We start from the raw sequence: 15,091 nt of genomic DNA, 5'->3' as shown, positions 1-15,091 counted from the left end.
AGTCAATAAAGTATACTTCATAGATAAAAGATACTTAAAATATTTTCCCCTGATCATTACTACCTTAAAACTATTTTCAAATCTAGGGGCCCCTGGGTGGCTCAGTCAGTTAAGCGACAGACTCTTGTTTTTAGCTCAGGTCATGGCTGTGAGCCCCACGTCAGGCTCTGCACTGCCAGTGTCCAGCCTGGTTGTTATTCTCTGTCTCCTTCTCTCTTTGTGCCCCTCTCCCATTCAAGCTCTCTTTCTCCCTCCCTCAAAATAAATAAAAACTTTTTAAAAAATTAAAAAAAAACCCTACATTCAAGTTTTAGGATTGCTAGAATGGAGCCTAGATTTCTACAATGAAATGTTTAAGAGTATTACGTTAATATTCTATGAAGAAATTTCACAAATGTTTAATAATTACACTTTCAATCCTTAGTGGAATAAAGTGCCTAAAACCACTCAAGCTGTAATTTCTGGGTCTGCATCACTTCTCCGCCAGAAGTGCTCTGATATTTATATGACGCTTTTCTTCTACCCTTAACATCTTGTTGACGGTTTACTATATTTGAGACTTACACTGTAGCCTGCCTGCTTTATGGAGCAAACATCAATTCCAGTTTGAAATACATGCTAGTAGCATTTCCTGACTCTGCTTGGCTTACGAGGTTAGTCATTCTTCAGTCCTGATTTTCTGCAAGAGCCAAACAGGTGCTTTTTAATGTACTTCAAGCATGCCAGGCTGAGAACAACAAGCTTGTTAAATAAATGTTTTTCAGAGACTTAATCTGAGGGTCATTAAAGGTAGGAATAGACTTCTAACTGTGACTTGCAATCTTGTGTCCTGGAGGCATGCGTGGATGTAATGAACTGACGTGGATGTTTCCAGGAGCGCCTGTTATGTGCCAAACTGTGAGCTTAGTGTTTTCAGGTATATACGCTCTCAGTCAGTCGCAAAAACACAGTGAAGTGAAGTTGTTAGGGAGGAATTGAGGCTCAGAGAAGTTAAGTAACTTGCATAAAGTCGTGCGCTGGTTAAGAAATAATCGAGGTACATACTGGATTTGAATCCAGATGTTCAGACTGTCTATTGTGCACCGTGTTGGAAGCCTACGGGACGTTAAGAGGCCCATCTGCAACTACAGTTCTGCCTTTGGTGAAAGATTTCCTGTACTTTTACAAAAGAGTCGACTTAAGTCCTGTTCTGGGAACATTGTTCCCACTTCAGGACTTGTTTGCCCTGTGCAAAGTTATTTAATCTGAGAATCTTAGGTTTCTCTCTCTAAAAATAGCGAAAATGATACTTCAGACTGTCGCCCAAGGGTGTCATGAAAATTAATGTAATAATCATGGTCATCAGTCACTTTAAGCTACTAAAGAAAATTTCTGACTGGTAGATAAATCCACAAATTCTATTTTTATCCTCCTCCAGAGCCCCCACCGTGGGCCCACTCCCCCACTTACTCCCATTTTCCAAGAACACAATGAAGAAAGGACAGAAGACACTGCAGTTACAAGCACCATGGCCCCAAGGAAAACACTAATAATGACATGAATCTTACTTTCAATTCTGATGAACAGTCTTCTTTGCCCAAAGCCTGGTTCCTTTTTTAATACATAGTGAATATGAGACTGACTCTTAAATAATTTCTTTGATAAAACCATAATTGTAAGCCTGCCTAGATATAAATTTCTATATCAGCATATACATTATATGGCCTTCATTAATATTTTGTTAATGAAAGTTGAATGGTACCAAAACACCATCCTTTCTCCAGTAGATGTTATGCAAGACTGCCTTCAAGTTAAAGGAATCATAAAGGAATTTATGATGATAAAATTTATCTAAGACTAGAAGAAAGATTTAATAATAAAGGAAATAGCACAAAGCAAAAATTATTGAAGAAGACTGTAGTAAAATAATCATGTTTAGCATGCTAAAACATGCCATTAAACAGATCTGTCTCCTCATTCCCGCATTAATCAAGAACTAAATCTTTGTGACCTTTAATTTCCCTAGTTGTTAAAATGGACTAAATAATAGCTTATGTGGGTTAGGGAAGGGGAATGAGAAGTAAATAGGATAAAACTTGTAATATTCAAAGGTAAGTTACTGATCAATTCAAGTTTACCAGTTAAATTTTAATATTTAACTTTTTGTTTGGTCACTAGTAATCAGTAGTAATTTCTGTTAGTAAAGTAGGCATTCATATTATAATGATGGTTTTATAGAAAGTGGAGGCACCAAATTATTTTATGTCATTTTTTCTCAGTTTCTTCAAATTCAAGGAATTACATTGACACAGTTCCAAATATTGAGTTGACATAATAAATTTTCAGCTATTCGGTGAATATATCATCTTATGGGGTTTATCTGTTTCCATAAAATATGCTGTATTGGGTTGAATAGTGCATTCTCAAATTATGAAAAGTGGATTCCTACATAGAAATGCAGGAAATTGGACATAGAGACACAGAAGGAAAACAAAACATGATGATATAAACAGAGATTGGGATGATGCATCTACAAGGCAAGGAACACCAAGAATTTCTGACAGATTCCAGAAGCTAGGAAAAGAAGCATTGAGCAGATTCTACCTCACAGTCTTCAGATGGAACCAACCCTGCTGATACTTTGATTTTGGATTTTGAGCCTCTCAACTGTAACAGAATACGTTTCAGTTGTTTTAAACCCCCTGGTTTGTTGGACTTTGTTATAAAAGCCCATGGAAACATAAAGGTTTGGTACTAACCAATTGGGTATAACTGCAACAAATACAGAAAATGTGAAAGTGGCTTTGGAATTGGTAATGGGTAGAGCCTGGAAGACTTTTGATGCTTAGGATAGAGATACCGAGATAGCCTTAAAGAGATTGTTTTTAGAAATAATGTTGGGACACGTGGGCGGCTCAATTGGTTAAGTGTTGGACTGTGGCTCAGGTCATGATCTCACAGTTCATGAGTACAAGCCCAGTGCTGGTCTCTGTGCTGACAGCTCACAGCCTGGAGCCTGCTTTGAATTCTGTGTCTCCCTCTCTCTCTGCTTCTCCCCCACTCATGCTCGTTCTCTCTCTCTCTCCCTCTCTCTCTCTCTCAAAAATGAATAATTGTTAAAAATTTAAAAAACATTGATGTGAATGGCAATTCTGGTGAGGTCTCAAAAAGAAGTTAGATGTAGAGAAAATGTCTGTTATCTGAGGAGAATGTATATTATCACTACCCGAATGCTGCCAGAAATATGTTCAAGTGCTTCTGGTAAGGTCTCAGACACAAATGAGAAACACGTTATTGGACACTGGAATAAGATGATCCTTTCTTTGCTTTAAAGTAGCAGAGGATGTGACTGAATTAACTTCTGTTGGGTGGAAAGTAGATCATGTAAGTAACAAACTTGGATATTTAGCTGAGGAACTATCCAAGCAGTGTGGAGAAGATGAAGCCTGATTTCTCTTTGCTGCTTAGGGTGAAATGTGAGAGGAAAGAGAGAAACTGAAAAGCACGAAGTTATCAGCACTTGACGACTTGAAAATTTCCCAGTATATCAGGACAGTAGGCCTGGGAAACAAACCCAAGGGTGTATCTGGGCAATCTTCACTAAAGAGATGAGGAATGTGACTTATGGATCCAATAAACCTCTCTGCAGAAGCCAGGAATAGAGATGGGATTATCCAGGAGGGATCTGTGGAGAATCCTCATATTTGATGGTATGGATCCCCTTGACAGCCCACAAAAGCAATAATAAGGCTTCTGAGAATTTTATAGCTACACTACTGGCTAGACTAAAAAGGAGGGAGATGGGACAAAACGAAGAATGATGCTGAGACCAGAGACAAGGATGCTGAGGCCAGAAAAGACAAGTCTGGTGCCTAGGACGGCCAGGACTGTGGGCTGTCCCAGGGCTGAGAGGGCAGAGCATCAAGCCATGTGAGATGACTCTCAGGCCTAGAGACCTATTGGAATTTGCTCTTATGAGATACATGCTTGCTTTAGACCAGTAACCCCTATATATATATTTTTGTTTGTTTCAGTTTCTCCCTTTTGGGATGGGAATCTGTATTCCATCCCTGTCCCATAACTGTATGTTGGAAGCAGATAATCGGTTTTCTAGTTTTGCTCGTCACTGAACAAAAAGGAATTTTGTCCTCAGATGGGCAATATGCAGAGGCTCACTTATATCTGATTTTATAAGATTTGGAATATTTTTGAGTTGATATTAAATGAGATTTTGAATTCAGAGTTAATGCTTGAATGGGTTAAGACTTTTAGGGATGTTGAGATTGAGTAAATGTATTTTGCACATGAGAAGGACTTGGATTGGTCCTTCAGAGGGCACTGTTCAACCCAGTCCTCTCCCCAAATTCACATCTACCCATAACCTCAATATGTAACCTTATCTGGAAATAGGGTTTTACAGGTGTAGTCAAGTCAAACTGCAATGGCTTGGGCTCTAAACCAGTATGAAGGATGTTCTTTTAAGAAATGAGAAATTTGAATATGAAAACATGGAGGCAGAGATTGGATGGATACATCTATAAGGCAAGGGACACCAAAAACTTCTGTCAACCACGAGAAACTAGGACAGAGGCAGGGAACAGATCTTCCCTCAGAGTCTTCAAATGACACCAACACCAACCTTGATTTTGGAATTGTCAGAGAATAAATTTGTGGTGTTTTCAAAGCTCCAGCTTGTGCTGCTTTGTTATAGCAGCCCTAGGAAACTAATACATACTCTTGCCATTATTGTAAATGGTGATAGTAAAACTAATAATAGATTTTCCACCCTAGTAACTCCCTTAATATATAAATTTACATTGCAACTAAAACATACGACCATATATTCAAAACTGTGTGGTTAACCTTATAAAGAGTATAACTGATTTAAATGGAGACCAAATAGGAAAAGGATACGAATACACATTATTCATATACATGATGTGCTATATTCAGAGGAAAAGCAGTAACACAGCTTATAGGAATTTTTCCCTCTAATAACAAATTAAGATAAAAATATATTCAGTCATTCAACTAAGTCGGTTTCCAGTTGTTCTAAACAGGTAACACAAATTGTATTTAGTGAACCTACTTTCAACCAGAAATATTGTTTGATACACTAACATGAACTTTGTAAATTTTTTGTTTTTGTTTGGTTGGAATTTGAGTGAAAAAGATTATAAAAGCAGACGATGGAGGGGAAATGCCTACATCAAAGTAGACTTCAGGTTGTACTGTGAATATGGTCACCCACATGTGCAAATGATAAGACACTAAATTTAAAGCTAGATTTTTTAAAGGAATACAAGTAAGAAAATATTGTTTTATACTATTTTGTTGTTGGCTCAGCCATGTCATTTATGATATTTTGTTATTTTTGGTATGTTGACAATAGATCTCCATAGAATAGTTCGAATCCTATTCAGTTTTGCTATAACTGACAGAGATAAGAGAGCAAACACAAGGGGCACCTGGATTGCTCAGTCAGTTAAGTGTCTGACTTCCGCTCAGGTCATGATCTCACGGTGCATGGGTTCAAGCTGTGCACCAGGCTTTGTGCAGAAGGCTCAGAGCCTGGACCCTGCTTTGGATTCTGTCTCCCCCTCTCTCTCTCTCTCTGCCCCGCCCCTCCCCTGCTCATGCTGTCTCTCAAAAATAAACATTAAAAAATTTTAAAAAATAAAGATAGCAAACATAAATACTGAGACTTTTAACCTGCCATTCGGGGAGTGTTACTATTTTACTATACTTCATACTACTTAAATGATATAAAACAGATATTTAGGATGGGTTTTACGTGTTTAAAGTATCTTCTTATCTCTCTTAATGAAGAACATGAAAGTATTAAATACTTTGGAAATACTAGTGAAAAGATGAGTTCTTTCATACTTTGTTGATATTTTGTTGCTGGGGGATAGAAGTTCTCTGTGTAGCATTATATATAAAAAGTAAATGTGGATTGGGGTTTTTTTGTTGTTATTTACTAATATCCCAAATCTGAGGATAAAATATAGTATGATAAAATGCAGAAATGCTTTCTAAACATTATTAATAAAAATAAAAATTCAAGATACTTTGAAAGATAAGGAAGTGAAATAGGGAATTTATTCTGATTGCCTGTGAGCTTTTTGGACTATGAGAAGAACATGTATTATCATAGGACATTTTTAAGATTTTTGAGATCTAGAAAGAAAAGTGAGAGACTATGAATAAATTAGGTGTTAGCTGAAGGTCACTTTAACTGCACTAATTTAGAAATATACAGAAAAAAAGAATTTCCAATTTCTTACTGAGACACAATATATGCACAGGAGATATGATTAGATATGGCTTGAGATCCTGTTTGGACACCTTCTTAATTATCTTTAATAAAAATGAAATTTTAGAAATGAGATTAATTCAACAAATCAATTGATAATGACTAATTAATTAATGTCAGTTATCATTTATAAAGCAGTTTGAGGCTAGAACATGCCATGCTTCGTAAGTAGTAGTATTAAAATTATAATGATGAGGAATGTGGATAAAAAAGTCTGGCATGGGTAACATTTTAAAGACCCATTTATATTATGAATGTTATGAAAAATGACACAGTATTTAGGAAAAGATGTGCAGCTCTGTGTCTTAGATTTCTTTTTAAATCTTTTTTCTTATACAATTAAAGGTGTCTTTTGAATTCACTATTAGGCTTCATTTCTAAGGTCAATCAGGAAGTATGGAAGCCCCTAACCTATAACAGCTACTAATCTTAGCATAAGGAATTTCATGGTGAACCAATAAGCAGAATCCCTGCTTTCAAGAAACTTCCATTCTGATGGAAGAAGCAAATCTAAAGACATAAACATAAACACAGAAAGAAGAATTTAGGAGACCAATATTTGGTATGAAGAAAATTAGGATAAAGTGAGGGAGCGATTTAGCTAGGCTATGTAGGATGCTCTTTTGTGTTTTGATATCACGCTTGAATAATGAGAAGACCCCAACCAACGAGCCAAGATAACAACAGATATGAGCATAGCCCAAGTCAGGAATAATGTTTGCTAGTTCAAGAAACATGAACCAAAAGCAGCCAAGTGCACTGAGACTGTAGTGGAATACAAAATGGAAACCTGACAAGGAGTGACTGATGGAACTTTTATTCTGGCAGTTGAGTAGAGAATACATTCTATAGGTACAGGTTTAGGAGAAAAGGAACAGATTAAGGATTTATTTATTTTTCAATAGCTTTGTTGTGGTATATTTTATATATAATCAAGTTTATTCATCTCAAGTGTACATATCATTGACTTTTAGTAACTACCCCACAGTTTAGCCATCATCATGAATTGGTTGTAGAATACCCTCCCCCTCACTTCCCACCAAAGGTCCATTATGTCCACCTACAGTTAATCTCCATTCCCATCCCAAACCTCAGGCAACTACTACTCTGCTTTTGGTCTCTATAAATTTGGTTTTTTTGTGGACACCTCATATACATGGGTTCATACTATATGTGGCCTGATTACTGATAGCAGTTAATGCCAGAATAATAGAAAGGATGAGATGTGGCCTACCTTGGGATTGATTTTGGAGGTAGAGCTGGAAGGACATTCTCTTAAATTGGATGGAGAATCTAAAGGGAATACAAGAATTAAACATAAAAAGATTCTCAGACTTTTGTTTGTTTTCGATTGTGTGATTATGTGTATGGTGATCCTCATGATGATGATGACAAATCTCCAAGGAAAATATTTCGGAATTTTACTAGATATGAGAATCAAGATCCCAAGTAGGCAGTTGGGAATAGTGCATCTGGGAGAAGTCAGCACAGGACAGATGGTTAGACAGTCGTATGGATGAGGGTGAGAACAAAACAGGAAGGGAGAGAGCTAACGGTCTGTCCTACACAAGTTGCAGTACTCAAAAATGTGGGCCCCTTGTTAAAAAAATTGCTGAGAACTTGAATTATTTCTGGTTTCCAGTCCAGCATTTACAAAGTGTGGAAGTCTTCACTCCATCATAATGACAAGTAAAAAACCTGAACAAACTAAAAAATCAACCTCTTCATAGATCTTTCAGAAAAGTCAGATTCCAAGGGCAAACTCTTGCCTGCAAAATCAGAGAGTGAGAGACAAGCAGATACAGAGAATCACAACTATGGTACCAGAAAGCCACGTGCAGAGACCTGCACCGGAACCAGTAGTGGGGCTGGAAACCGCAACTGTAATTGGCAAATTGCTGGAGTCTCCGTGTAGACAAGTATGAGAGAGGAAAAACTCCAAGGGGGACCCAATTTTACCTCTCGGAGCTGCACCAGGCCTCACAGTGAATCCTGTAGAAAAATCCCCTCAGGGTTCTGGTAAGCAGAGGGGAAAATGAGTCGTTCCAAAATACACCAGAGTTTACTGTTCTTAACAAACCTTTCTCTGAGGAGACACTTTCACTGGAGTCTGACACTTGCAAGCAAGGAGCTCCCCGACTTCAGCCCCCTCTAGCCGTTTTCTGGGGGGGTGGGGGGGGAGGGGAAACACTGCTTCAGTGAACTTCAGCCATTGCGTCTCACCTATTTGAGCACAGAAGAGCAGCACTGGTGAAGTTCACAATTCAGGTACACAGCCCCACCAAAAGCCTGACACCTAATCATGGGATTACGGAACACATCCCGTTCCCCCACACTTCACTGCATTAGTAAACGAAGATTTATAGCAGTTTCTTTCACGCAGATCATATACACCTTTCAACAAAAATCCCAGGGCACACTCAGAGGAAAAATGCAGAGTCTGAAGAAAATGAACAACCATCAGAACCAGAGACAGATATGGCAAGGAATTGGGAATTAAACAGATCCGAGATTTTCTTAAAACTATGATTAATATGCTAGGACTTTAAAGGACAACATAGACAACACGCAAGAACATATGGGTAATGTGAACAGAAATTCTGGGAATGAATAAAAAAGAAATGTTAGACATTAAAACACAGTGTAGTAAAAAAGAATGTCTTTGCTGGACACAGGAAAAGATTGGGCATGACTGAGCTCAAGGATTAGACAATAGAAACTTCAAAAACTGCAAAGAGAAAAGTATTTGGAAAGAAAAAAGAATATCCAAGAATTGTGGGGCAACTACATAAGGCACAAAATGCATAAATTGGAATGCCAGAGAAAGAGAAAAGAACAGGAGAAATAATTGAAGCAATAAATGACTGAAAATGTCCTCAGATTAATGTCAGACACCTGACTGCAGATCTAGGAAGATCTGCAGAGATCTTAAGGACAACACCAAGAAGGATAAATGTAAAAAAAAAAAAGCTATACTGAGGCAAATCATACTTGAACTTCAGAAAATCAAAGATAATGAAAAAATCTTGAACAAAGTTAGAAGGGGAAAAAAACTTAAGGAACAAAGAGAATTATGTACAATTTCTCGTAGAAACCATGCAAGCAAGAAGAGAGTGGAATCAAATATTAGAAGTCTTATGGAAAAAAAAACCAAACTACTAAAACCTGGAAGCAACCAAGATATCTTTCAGTAGGAAAATGGATAAATAAACTTTGTATATTCAGACAATGGAGTATGATCCACTGATAAGAAGAAATGAGCTATCAAGCCATGAAAAAGCATGGAGGAAATATATAATACATATTATCAAGTGAAAGAAGCCAATCTGAGAAGGCTGTATACTGTGTGATTCCAACTACACGATACTCTGGAAAAACAAAACTGCGGAGACAGTGAAAAGATGAGTGACCATCAAGGGGTTGGGGGAAGGGAGGGATGGGTAGGCAGCACAAAAATTTTTTAGGGCTGTATAACTATCCTGCACGATAGGAGAATGGTGGGTACATGTCATTATATAGTTTATCAAAATCCATAGAATATACAAAAGCAAAAGAAAACCCTTACATAAAGTATGGACTGTGAGTGATAATGATGTGTCAGTGTAGTTTAGTCAATTGTAATAGATTCATCCTCTAGTGGGGGATAGTGATAAGTGGAGGAAACAGTGTGTGGGCAGGGATGAGGGTGTTTGGGAAATCTCTGCACCTTCCACCTAATTTTCCTGGGAACCAAAACCTGCTGTATAAAACAAAATTCATTAATCAAAATTACTAATAACTTCAGGACGACAACAGCAAAGAATATAAACAATCGGGATTCTTTCTAGTAGGATACTCTGTGAACCTACACACATTTTGCACACCCACAAAGTCAGTATCATGGTTTGGTAAAAGAATAAGAGACATCAAAAGAAATTGTGTCTTATAGAAGTTTAAATCAATAAAGATGTCATGGACTGAATTATGTCCCCCCCCAAATTTACATGTTGGGGCTCTATCCCCCAGTGTGGCTGTATTTGGAGACAGGACCTTTCAGGAGATAGGTCAGGTTAAGTGACAATAATTGTGAGGCCCAAATTTGGTTTGTCTAGTATCCATATAAGAAAAGACAGACACCAAAGATCTCCTTTCCCCATTTGCCTAGAAGAAAGGACACGTAAGTGCACAATGAGAAGGCAAACATCTAGAAGTCGGAAAGAGAATCTCACCAGAAACTCTGGTGGCACATTGGTCTTGGACTTCTAACCTCCAGAACTGTGATTAAAAATGTTTCTGTTATTGGGGCGCCTGGGTGGCGCAGTCGGTTAAGCGTCCGACTTCAGCCAGGTCACGATCTCGCGGTCCGTGAGTTCGAGCCCCGCGTCGGGCTCTGGGCTGATGGCTCGGAGCCTGGAGCCTGTTTCCGAGTCTGTGTCTCCCTCTCTCTCTGCCCCTCCCCCGTTCATGCTCTGTCTCTCTCTGTCCCAAAAATAAATAAACGTTGAAAAAAAATTTTTTTTAATGTTTCTGTTATTTAATCTACCCAATCTGTGATATTGTATTATGGGAGCCCTAGAAGACTAATACAAAATATCTCAAAGAGGGAGCCATCACTATATCCAGTGCTTTCAAGCTTATGCCCTACATGCATAACCTTCTTACAACTACAGAAGGGTGGAAGAGATAGTATTTATTCTCTGATACTAAATTTTCCATACCTAATTGTTCTTAAAATATCATGTCTGTGCAATATATGTGAAGGATAATTTTATGTGTCAGTGTGAATGGATCACAGGGTGCTGAGAAGTTGGGTTAACATTTTTGGGTATGTCTATTATTGGTGTTTCTGGGAGAGTGTAGCCTTTGAATTGGTAGACTGAGTAAAGCAGATTGCTCTCTCCAGTGTGAGTGGACAGGATCCAAACCACTGAAGGCCTGATAGAATGAAAAGTTGGAGGAAAGCAGAATTTGTGTTTCAGCTAACAGTGAATCTGGATCACCATTCTCGTCTGCCCCTGGGGCTGACTGACACCTGTGGGTCCCCTGGTTCTCAGGCTTTGGACACAGAGTGTATGGATGATAGACTACGGGCTTTGCTAGTCTTCAGCTTACAGATGGAATATCATGAGACTTCTCATCCTCCATAATTGTGTGAGCAAGTTCCTCAAAATCAGTCAAGCAATCAACCAATCTCTGTCTCTGTCTCTCTCTGTCTCTGTCTCTCTTTCTCTCTCTCTCCAGTTGGTTCTACTTCATGAGAACACTGACAAGTACAATGTATCTCATTCATTACTCAATTTCATGGTTAAAAAGTAATCCATGACTGTTACAAAAACTATTCCAAAAAATTTGAAGAGTATATAGACAAAATAAAACATAAAATAAATATCACCTATAATTTCAACCTATCCGAAAAATCATTTTTATACCATTCCATATAGCATCATGCTGTACACAGATGTAGTCTTTCCTCTTAATATCCATATCATTGCATCTCTATATGGTTAGATACTATGTAGCCATTACCGTGTCAGGTGAATGAACCACCATATTTTCACGTTTTACCACTTTAAAAATATCTACAGTATGATGGGTATTTCATAAACTATTTTATATTCATACCTCATTTTACTCTGGAAGCAATCCATTGATGTGTTTGTTCATAGTCCCATTGTATAGTTGAGGCCCTGAGGATTAAAGAATTCAAGCAATATGCCCAAAGTTAAAGATTTAGAAGCTGGGGTTCTAAGTTTTTTACCCATGCCACTCCAATTCCAAAGTTCTGAATTACCTTAATCTTAATTATTTCAGGTGTGTATCTCATGTATTTTTCAAGTGCTGTTGTATGTATCTGGAGAACATGTTCTGTACCCTGTGCTTCCTTTGTGTGCCCTTCAATATTTAATAGACTACTAGGCACATGTTTGTTTCTAATTAAATTCTTAATTAATTTAATTGAATTTACCATATGGTCTTTGCTACTTCATCATTAATTTATTTCTGTTATTGATTTGGACTCAGTAAAAATATACATGATCTCCATTGATAAAAACATTAAGAGTTATGATTTATGTGGCTTAATCAAGATATTGTTTTACTAAAATACTTCGGGTTAATCAAGAGAAAGTTTCTATAATTAGTTTCTTTTTCCAAATGCTATGTGTCTAAAATGTCAAGAAAGGTAAAACACTGATGCATGTTTTAACTGTACTATTTATCAAATGATGACAAAAATGTGAAGTACAGCTCCAGTAATTCATAGGAACCAAGTGTGTATTTTCTTTCCAGGGAACTTAGTGGTTAATAAGTTGAAGAGAACAATGCAGAATAATTGCTATGTCCTGACCTCCCACCCCAACCCTCTCAGTTTTTTCTCTCTGTGAGCTTTCAGGCCACAGCCTCTTTTAATATATGCTCCTGCAATGACACTTAAAAACTTCTTTTGCTATAATATTGTCACCAGCTACACCCCAAGACATGACCTTTACTGCTCACCTGCTTGTACCCACCGATCTTTGTCCCGTAATTTTCTGTAATCTCTTTCCAGTTTATCTTGTCACTGTGGCGAAAGACCATACAGGCAAAGCATCCCCTGTGGAAATCAAAACTACCCCGGAAGCAATAACCACCACCTGGAGGAGGAACTCCAGCGACCCAGACCACCCAGGCCAGTTTGAACTTAATGCCAACTCAGGCCTGCACAGATAGACCACGAAGTGACTCCTGGAGTTCCCAACAGTTACCTTTATCTCACTATAATACCAAGATCTCTGCCCAAGGCACAAGCCTCATTTACATGACATCCAATGCATTGATTGGCATGTTTCCTTAAGTCACAGGAGCAATGCTCCGCCTGCCTCTACAAATGATGAACAAGGCCTCCCTTTGTAACTATTTATCCCTAACCCTAAATAAAAGGAACCCATTTACCTTTGTTTGGTAAATCACAGTTGTGGCGGTTATTTTCCATGATCTCCTTGTTTGCTGCAAATAGTTTGCTTTGTGCAACAACTCTACCTGCTATGGTTTCTATCTGTGATTCACCAAGGAGCAAACTCAAGTTAGTTCTGTTACAATATTTCTTCACTCTACACTTTTTCTGACTTTTTTTATTTTTGATGTGTCAAAACTAATCAATGTGCCAGTAGGTATCAAGACAAAATGATTGACCAGAAGAAATTATTTAAAAGCAAAATAATCAGTGAAAGACAATAGAGTGATGCATCTTTAAAAACAGGGAGTGTAGAATTTGTGTATCTCTCTCTATATATCTATATATAGATATACACACACACAAATTATGAACATGAATTTTTGATAGTTGGTATAAGTACTGGCTGAACAAATCTTGAATCAAATGTGTAATAGTCAAATATTGTTTGATATGAGATATGTATTAATTTGAAATGTTTATTAATATTAATATATTTGCATAGGGATATTTAATTAAAAGATTTTAAGCACCATGACCAAGTGATAAGCAGGTAGCATAATTCTAACCCAAGTGCAAGTGAGCATTGTTAGTTCTGTGTTTTCATGATAACTAACTGCTCATTTAAGTGTGATATCTAGTAGATACTTTGAGTTTCCAAAAGTCATCGAAAGCAGTGAGACTAAATTATTCTGTAAACTGTGATTCGGTATTTACTTACATACATAATCCTTCTCCCTTCGTGTCTGGCTCAGTTGGTCTGCACTGGTAGGTGATAGGTAAAGCGATACACAACTGTGACAATTACCTGAAATCTAGAACAGCAGAGTAAAATTTACTCAAAGAATATAAATATACAGCAAAGAAAGGAAGTAAAATTTAGATAGCAAATATAGCTTTAGAAATATCAGATAGGACAAATGAAAAACTATACAATGCTATTTTTGTTAATATAATTGAGAATAGGGAAGCTGAAGGGACTCCATAGAAATCTGCTTTTTGCTCCTTTTCCTGCTTCTATTCTTGATAAGACCTGCACCCCTACCTTACACGGGCTTCATACTGTATGTTCTCCTTGTAAAGGTCAAGTAGTTAATGATTCTTTAGAGCTTCCAGCATAATAGATAACATCCAAGGACGGATCAGGCAAGAATGACTGGATGAAGCCATCGTGTGCATATTCCAGACCACCAGTGCTAGAAGTCTTGATACCAAGACCCCCTGGTTCTAAGGAATAAGAGATTTATGGAGGACACCTGGACTATTGTCCTTGTTCTTACCAGTACCTGGATGCCTAGAAGGACACATACACCAGAGCACAATCCTCAATAAAACCCCCAAACCCAAAGCAAAGATGAGACTCTCCTTTCCTTTCTGAATCTCCCAGACTCTCCACCTGCATCTGAACTCCCTCTGTATATCTTCAGTAGACTCTGATTCACTTCCTGCTGGCTTACGTTTGATTTCTATCCTGTACAGAGCCAAGGATCCTTTTGGTGGGTCCTGTGGGACCCCCTCTGGATCCTTGGAGCCGGCCTGCCTACATCGTAATAATACTTAAAATATATTTGTAAAACAGTGTGGTATAAAGATATTGGTAGGATTCAAAATTGAGACCTAATGCATTGGCAATTTTTGAACAAAGGTAAGTAAAGTAATTTGAAAAACCATTGTGCATTGATTATCTTATTGTGTTAATAATAAAATATTGCTTAATTTGAAATATTTACAGATTCTCATACTCTCTCATTCAGGTTTCCTTATAAACAAAGGACAATGATCAAGAATTATTCATTTTGTTCAGATGCCCAAATATATTCTGTAGAATTTTAAAAATTCAAAATTCATCTTATTCTTCCTGGCCAACAGAAAAGCAATAATCTCAA

The 15,091-nt window shown here is 37.5% G+C and overlaps 1 long non-coding RNA gene across 1 annotated transcript in view; it reads left to right on the top strand.

Moving 5' to 3' along the window:
* The window catches only part of LOC122470397, a 103,881-nt gene extending 90,308 nt beyond the window's left edge, over positions 1-13,573 (top strand). The window contains exon 3 of the long non-coding RNA XR_006293906.1: positions 12,822-13,573. This is a non-coding gene — a long non-coding RNA (uncharacterized LOC122470397). The remainder of the gene's footprint in view (positions 1-12,821) is intronic.
* Positions 13,574-15,091: the final 1,518 nt, after the last annotated feature.

This window comes from Prionailurus bengalensis, chromosome B1 (genome assembly GCF_016509475.1).
Source record: "Prionailurus bengalensis isolate Pbe53 chromosome B1, Fcat_Pben_1.1_paternal_pri, whole genome shotgun sequence".
NCBI classification, from domain to species: domain Eukaryota; kingdom Metazoa; phylum Chordata; class Mammalia; order Carnivora; family Felidae; genus Prionailurus; species Prionailurus bengalensis.
This window is presented reverse-complemented; position numbering and strand designations above follow the sequence as displayed.